The following is an 8,130-nucleotide window of genomic DNA, read 5'->3' as shown; positions in this document are numbered from 1 at the left end:
CTGGAGCCAGAGTAATCAAATGTAATGGATGAAAGAAATCTCAGTCCAAATACTTCCTTCCTCTGTGATTGCTAAGCTGAATGTTGCTGCTGGTCATTCTTCCTGACAGTGGAGAAATCTGGCTGCAACAGGAGAAAATAAGTCAACAGGCAAAGAGAAACAAGCAAGAAACAGCAATGGGGGTGCTGGGAATTTGGAGGGCTAGTTGTAACTGACATTCTTGGAAGAGTTCAGATTATTACAACTCTTTGATCTCCCAATAAATTGCTTTTTGTTTTATTTTGTTTTCGCTTCAGTTTCAGTTGTTTTTCTGTATCTTACAAATAATAGGTTCTTACTGGGTCCAGGGACTAAGTTAATGACACGGGAGGAAGCAGGCAGAAAGACTCACTCCTGTTAGAGTTGTCAGCCTCAGGCATCAGTCGAGCTCCAGAGTCTACTTCCACCAGGCCTTTTGCTGAAGATGCTTTGACCCTGGCTTCAGCATTTAATGAGCTCAGAAAAGTGAGATAGGAAAAGAAGGAACCACAGGAAAATAATAGGTAGTCTGTGGTTCTATGATACAGAAACAACACTTTTTTTTCTTTTTTTTCGTAATGTGTAACTTCAAAATTCTGAAAATAATTCCAAGGAAAGGGACTCCAAAGTATTTAGAACACAGATGTATCATTTCAATAAAGGTAGACTCCGCAAGGAGGCTATTTTATATATATATACACCACATATATATACACACACATATATATATATACACACACACATATATACATATATATGCATATATATGTGTATATATATATTATATAAAACATTACATATATATGACGTTACATATACACATATAACATTACACACATACACATATATGAAACACTACATATATATATGTAAACATTATCTGTTTACTAAGAAGGTCAGTGTGTAATGAATCATTTTTAAAAATCCCAAGAGGAGGGGTGGATGGGTGGCTCAGTTGGTTAGAACGCAGCCTTTCCACCACAAGGTTGCCTGCAGATTCAATTCCTCGACTCCCACAAGGGATAGTGGGCTGCACCCCCTGCAACCAAGATTGAAAGGACAACTTGACTTGGAAAAGTCCCAGAAGCACACACTGTTCACCAATAAAGTCCTGTTCCCCTTCCCCAATAAAATCGTGTAAAAAAAAAAAAAATATCCCAAGAGGAGGCCGAGCAGAGCCGTGCATGGTCACCTTTGTAGCAGCCGAACCCCTCCGCACCCCCACCCACACCCATACCCACACCCTGCACAGCGCTAGCCGGTTGCCCTGGGATTTAACACTACAGGCTAGAGGCCTAAAAATGAAAACAGCAGCAGAAAGGAAGAGGAGTGGTCTATCTCTTACCCTGGATAAAGTCCTACAAAAGTGGCCTAGAACCAAGGACACTCCTTCTGCTAATGTGGACATGTGCATTTCTCTCATCATTTGTGTGCTCCAATAGGACCCTACTAAAAGAGGCCTGCAGACCCAGGAACGGCATCTTTTCCTGGTCAATGATCTGTTTGTTGTGGCCAAAATCATTTAAAGCAACTTTCAGAGAAAAAAAATGAAATGAAATGAAGTGGTGTGGCCAGCAGGCGGTGTGGATGAAGTGGGAGAAGGCCCCAGTGGTGCCATGAAACCCTCTGTCCTGGGCTGGCCTACAGTGAACTTTGTGGCCACTTCCTGTCCGCCAGAACAGAAAGACAAATGGCTCTCTCTCCTCCAGAGATACAGCAATCTAGAGAAGAAGAAGGACTATCTGAAGAGCATTCCCCTCAGAATCTTCACCAAAGGCACTGGGAATTGTGCCTATTCTAACACCGTAACAGGAACGAATTCAGATACAGCAAATGAAGTTATCCACATGTCACTACCAAAGTTAGGGATGACTGCCTCTGAGCGAGATTACCAGTTCTGGCTCAGTTCTGGCAAAGAGGCACTGTATCTACTTATTGGGCATGAATCTCCATATGGAAGTAAAAAGAGCCACCTTCAAGACACTGAACTCCTGCCATTGGTATCAAAGGGCCCCATCAGCCCTTCCAACCTCCAAGAGCCCTTCCTCATGGATCAGCAGCTCGGAAAGATGCAGCACCAATTAATCCTGAAGCCCGGCCGCCTGGTGGCGGCCCAGCAACTGAGTGACTCGGATCTGAAGATATTTAAAAGGATAAGAACTATCATCAACTGGCCCTTTCGGTGGGTTTTAGCACTCACTTGGATCACTTGCCCATGTCACCAACATCTCCTCTGCCAGGACAGCTCTTTGGAGTGTTTGCCATATATTTGTGCGAACAACAATCTACCCAAACCTATATTGGATATGCTTAGCTTTCTTAGTCAAAAAGGATCCCTCACCAAAGGCATGTTCAGACAGTCAGCCAATGGAAACACCTGCAGAGAGCTGAAAGAAACTGAATTCTCGAGTTGAAGTACACCTAGACTGTGAGTCTATTTGTGTGGCAGCATCTGTCTTAAAAGACTTTCTACGAAATATTCCAGGAAGTATTTTTTCATCAGATTTCATGATCAATGGGTCTGTGTAATGGATCAAGGAAATGATGAAGAGAAAAATAATTACAATTCAAAGGCTGTTAGACCAACTTCTGAGAGCCAATGTTATTCTCCTAAGGTATCTTTTTGGAGCATTATAGTGCATTGAGCAACATTCCTCATCCAATCAGATGACTGCATTTAATTTAGCAATGTGTACCACTCCAAGCATTCTTTGGCCTCCTACTTCCTCCAGCCGAGAATTAGAAAACAAATTGACAAAAAAGTTTTCTCTGTTTATTCAATTTCTGATGGAAAATTCCTGTAGAATATTTGGAGGAGAAATCACTTCCCTTTTGGGAGAGGATTCAGTGAGATGTAATACTAGAGAGAATGCCTCAGATTCCTCTTGCTTCCAGATGAATGATTCTTCCTATGACAGCTTGGAAAATGAGCTGAGTGAGGGTGTTTATGCTCCATGTAGTGACTTGGTAAGTAAACTTGGTCATGGACTTTTGTCTTTTATTTCTTTTTTTATCATTTGCAAAGTGTGAATTTTATTTGGATCTGATTTAAACAAATCATCTAGAAGAGGATATTTATGAACACTGACTGGATATATGATGTGAAAAAGTTATTGTTATCTGCTGTAAGTAATAATAGTACTGTGGTTTTTAATTTGTTTTGTTTTTTGTTTTTTTTTAAGAGTTTGTGTTACCTAGAGATACATACTGAAATATTTAATGACATGATATGATGTCTGGAGTTTGCTTTAAGAAAATAAAGTATAGATGGGGTGTGTTGGGGGTCCAGAATGTAGCAATATTAAGTATGCATTGATAATTATTGGAACTGGGTGAGGGATAAATGAGTTATTTCATTCTCCATAGTTTTGTGAATGAGTGAAATTTTCTATTAGCAAGAAGTAAACAAAACAAAACAAAACAAAACACCCAGAGGTTGGATGAGATAGGGTTTAACAGCCATTAACTGAGGAGGACACTGGGGCTTTGCCTGGCTGTAAGGACAATATAGGGCCTCAGGGTGGTGAGCTAAAGCTAGAGGGACTCTAGGCTATGGGTAGAGAATGGCAAGTTCTAGAACTAGAAGAGTAAGACAGGCCCTATGCCCTTCCCTGGCGAGCCACAGCTAGAATACCACCTTCCATTCTGTGGCTTGTTTTATGACCAGAGAAGACATACCAGGAAAAGGAAATGCTGGCCTACGGGCAGAAGGCCTGTGTGGAAGGGAACTGTCTTGAAAGCTTTGAAAACTGATTATGCAGAGCTGCAGAGTTAAATCTGGACCAGTGGGAGCAAGTTAAAGGAAGCCAATTTTGTCTCAACAGTAGAAACAACTTTGACTTAAAACTTCAAGGAATGGTAACAGCTCTCTTCCTATTTCAGGAAGGTTCAAGGTAATGGCTTGCCTTTCCAGCCACAAGTCTTTGTTACCCGCATTGGACTAACTCACTGTATCTAAAACATGTCTGCTTTCCCTATGTTAAGCTGCTTTTGCAGGCTTGCTCAGCCTTCCTCCTTCTGTCTGTGATGCCATCGAGCCCTCTGTACTCTATCTCCTCCTCTCCCCTCCAGGGCCCAACACCCAGTCCTGTGTGCTCCTCTCCCTTCCCAACACCCATGTCTAATCCACAGTGTTTCTCGTTCCAACGTCCCAACTGGCTTGCGCAGCCTCTCAACTCACCGCCTCCAATTTGATCTGCATTCTGCTACAAAAGAAGACATCGTTAAACAGTGCTCATATGGTGTTCCCAGGACTGGTGAATTTTCCGCGATTTAAATCCCGGGAGATCTAGCTAAAGACTGTAGGCTGTGTTTCCTGCAGGTTGTGGGGGCTATCAGGATGCTGCAGCAAGAGGAGGTCCAAGAGATGGCCTGGGAAAAAGGTTATAGTATTTCCATTTTGTAGATGAGGAAACAAGCTCAGAGAGGTTTACATGACTTACCTAAGATACTATGTGCTGTAAGTGGCAGAGCCAGTATTTGAACCTAGATGCTCAGTTTTGCCTGATTTCTGTATGTTGTCATCTCATGTACTCCTAGCCCCATGACAGGCTGACTTGTTCATTCCCTGACCTGCAATTCTTCCTGGGCCTTCATGAATCTGAAGGCTTTCCTTTCCTCCTTGAATGATTTTGCATCCCTGTCATTTACTGAGAGATGGGACAATGTTGGATTACTGCTGGAACCAAGTAAACACACGCTTTCTGACCAATGACTTAACCGAGAGAGTGATGGAGGAGGTGCTGCAAAGAAGGCTGATCTTGTTCTCTCCTACCGTCTGCCTATTTTCCAACCTGGGAAGCTCGTAACCGGGAACACCTGGAAGGAGCACCTGGTGACTCAGGCTCTGGAGAACAGAGTCGTTCTTTACTCACCTCACACAGCCTATGACGCTGTACCCGAGCAAGTCAACAGTTCATTGGCTAAAGGGCTTGGAGTTTGCACCTCAAGGCCCATACATCCTTCCAAAGTGCCCAACCTCTTGATGGAGGGAACACATGGAGTAGAATTTAATGTTAACCACACCCAAGACCTGGACAAAGTCACATCTACAGTGAAAGGCATTTCAGATGTTTCTGTCTCTTCTTTTTCTGCTCAGATTGATGATGAAGGACAAACACGATCAGTCTGAATCGTAGTCAGCAGGCTTTGATTCGGGTGGTGGCTTTTCTTTCCCGGAACAAACAACTTGATCAGAAGAACTGAAATTCTGTCACTGGAGAAGGCTCTGCTTCTACATACTGGAATGGGATGGTGATGTACACTGGATGAATCTGTCTCCTTGGCACCCATGATCGAGTGAATCAAAAGGCACCTGAAACTATCTCATGTTCGCCCTACTCTTGGGGTAGGGAGGACCTTAGCGTTCCAAGTTAAAGCTGTAGCCTTGTGTATTGGTTCTGGGAGCAGTGTGCTGGGGGGAGCAGAGGCCGACCTTTACCTCACAGGTGAGATCCCATCTTGATATTCTGGATGCAACTTCTCAAGGAATAAATGTCATCCTCTGTGAACATAACATAAAGCTAAAAGTTATTTCTGATAAGTCAAAGCCCACACTCTTCAACTGGGCATCTATAACTCTCCCCAGGCTGGTGCCAAATGCCTCTTGAGCCTGAAGTCATGGCCTCCCCAGACCACCCTGACCCCTTCAGAACTCTTATTCCCCACCTGCTCTCACCCTGCAGCATGGCTGACAGAGGCCCCCACAAAGCAGATGGTGCATCATGGCACCCTCAAGGTCCTGGCCGCTGTATACTGTCAATCACCTGCAGACCCAGATATGGTTGGTGACAGAGGTCTCTGTCTTAACCTTCAGTGACTATGAACTTCACCAGGCTAAGGTGGGAGGTCTTTTAACCCTGAGCCACTTTGACTTAGACTGTTCTAAACATGAAGACATTCAAATGGACGGCCTATGGCATCCAAGCTGGTGACTGTTGCAGTATCATACAGAAAGGCCACAGTGCAGGACCATGCCAGGGCCCCAGGTGGCATGAGCACACCCCATTACCTGTCCACAGCTGCCTCAGATGCTCCAAAAAGCCTGAGATGACACTGACGCTGCATGGAGCCCAGTACCGACTACCTAGATTCAAAGCTTTCCTGTCTCAGGGAGTTTTACCAGAGAAAGCTATGCAAGTCCCACTGTGATACAATTCTCTCACAAAAGGTGAGGACTATCTGAAGCAGAATCAACCCCTAGAGGAAGAGGGCAAGACGTGTTTTAAGCAGAGTTTAGTCCAAGCACTGATATCAAGAAAAATCCCACTAATAAAAATGTTGAGAAGAAAAGCTTGTCTGGTAATAAAGGAAATCATGGGAAACTTTTCCCTGAATCCAAGCCAGTGGCCATTTCTGTGGCATGTCACAGTCCCATGTCCTCACATGGTCATCCCAGGAAGCAGCCCTTTGACTCAGGTACATCAGGCTACTCCCTGCCACACACAGACGAGGCCGTCGAGAGCTCCAGGAGGCACCGTTGCTGCCCAGAGCCCAGAACAGATGACCAGCGCTGCAGCCTGAGCTACCTCAGGTGGGACGGGGATTATTCAAAGAAGCAACAAAGATTCAGCTGTGAAGCCGGCTACTTGCATGGAGAAGAGGGTTATCTCAAGGGGCACAAGTCTTTGCAAATGGAGGGGCAGAAGCTTATTAATCAGAATTTGGTCCTGGGGATTGAGGTGGGCAAAAGCAGTGCCACAAACCCAAACACTGAGAAGTTTTCACCCTCAAGATTAAACATTTGCCCCGGGATGAGCTATTCCAGCATGTCCTCCCCCAGGCACTTACCCATCTGACTCATCAGGGAGCTCCCAACACACTGCTTTTTTTCAGATTTTTGAACACTCCGTGTTTATACCCTCTGAAACTTTCTGTCCAATAGATTGTACTTTTCAGGCTCAAAGAAAACAGGAAGAACTTTCTTCCAACTTTTATAGTTCCAGCCTCATTTCTGGAATGTCTGGTCCCTCATCTGGGCAGGCCAGAGGCTACCAGTCTTATACAAAAAAAAAAAAAAAAAAAGAAGGACACCATAAAGTGGCATTCACAAATGCCCTCTGTAACCCCAATACGTGGTTGAGAAATGGTGTGGCCAGTTTGAAAAATGGGTCCCTCCAAAACAAGGCAAGGGCACCCAAACCAGAGGAAAAGAAAATCAGTTCCCTGAAAGGACCCACGGAGCCACCCCCACTCGCTTCCGGTGTTGCAGAAGCCAACTCACTGCAAGAGAAACAAAAAGACATGCCCCAAGGGCAACGGAAGGACTTGGATCTCTGCACACAGCGCAGTGGCATGGCTTTTATCCCAGCCAAAACTCAGAGAAGCACTGCAGCTCTCCCTTCAGCCTAGTGGAAGACAGACTCAAGCTTTGTACGAAGTCACATGAGGAAGGAGAAAACAGTGGGCAGTACTCTCCCGGTACTCTGCCTCATGTGACATCCTCACCCAGCCCTTTGACTGTGGATCACATGTCCGGCCCAGACTCAGGGCCTACAGTAGTGTGTGATGTTGGGGACAGACATGCACCCAAAGACGTTTAACCACAATAAGAACCTGATGTCTCCAAGAACAGAAACTGGGCTAATCATGACGTAAAGACAAGAATTATTATGACTCCTTTGTATAAAATATCTGGGATGGGTAGCATGAAGGTAATCATCGCTAATATTTAGGACAACAAAAGGATTCTCTTTGTTGAGACCATTTGGCAAACAGTTTAGACTAAAACATTTCATCACTTAAGTGTTTGGGAGGCTTTTCCTTATGTAGAGCCTGGGACTGGTCCTGTCGTATGTTTTTAGAGGATTAGAGGCAGGGAATTAGACAAATCACCTTCTGTAGATAAAACATGACTTACATAAAATTAGTATTCTGAGAAGGCCAGGACATCATAAGTGAAGAATAAGGACTGTGGAGAGGGGAGAAGGGCGAAGAGAAACCATTTACATTTCATGGAATGTTTTTAATAAGCAGACAAGAAAAATGTCACTAATCAAAGCATTAGAAAGAAAAGCATGCCCGGTAACGAAAAAAATCATGTGAAGCATTTCTCTGAAGCCAAGCCAATGGCCATTTCTGTTACTTCTTACAGTCACATTCCCTCACAGGATC

The 8,130-nt window shown here is 44.3% G+C and overlaps 3 pseudogenes; all 3 read left to right on the top strand.

The window, feature by feature from the left end:
• The first annotated feature begins 1,281 nt into the window (after positions 1 to 1,281).
• On the top strand, positions 1,282 to 4,121 carry LOC148759055 (rho GTPase-activating protein 20 pseudogene; annotated as a pseudogene).
• Positions 4,122 to 4,340: 219 nt separating this feature from the next.
• Positions 4,341 to 5,627, top strand: LOC148759054 (NIF3-like protein 1 pseudogene; annotated as a pseudogene).
• Positions 5,628 to 5,741: 114 nt separating this feature from the next.
• On the top strand, positions 5,742 to 7,928 carry LOC109449612 (rho GTPase-activating protein 20 pseudogene; annotated as a pseudogene).
• The last annotated feature ends 202 nt before the right edge of the window (positions 7,929 to 8,130 follow it).

Source organism: Rhinolophus sinicus, chromosome 1, assembly GCF_057876585.1.
Source record: "Rhinolophus sinicus isolate RSI-liver-muscle chromosome 1, RSI-T2T, whole genome shotgun sequence".
Taxonomy (NCBI): Eukaryota; Metazoa; Chordata; class Mammalia; order Chiroptera; family Rhinolophidae; genus Rhinolophus; species Rhinolophus sinicus.
Note: the sequence above shows the minus strand (reverse complement) of the source record. Positions and strands in the feature narration are given on the sequence as shown.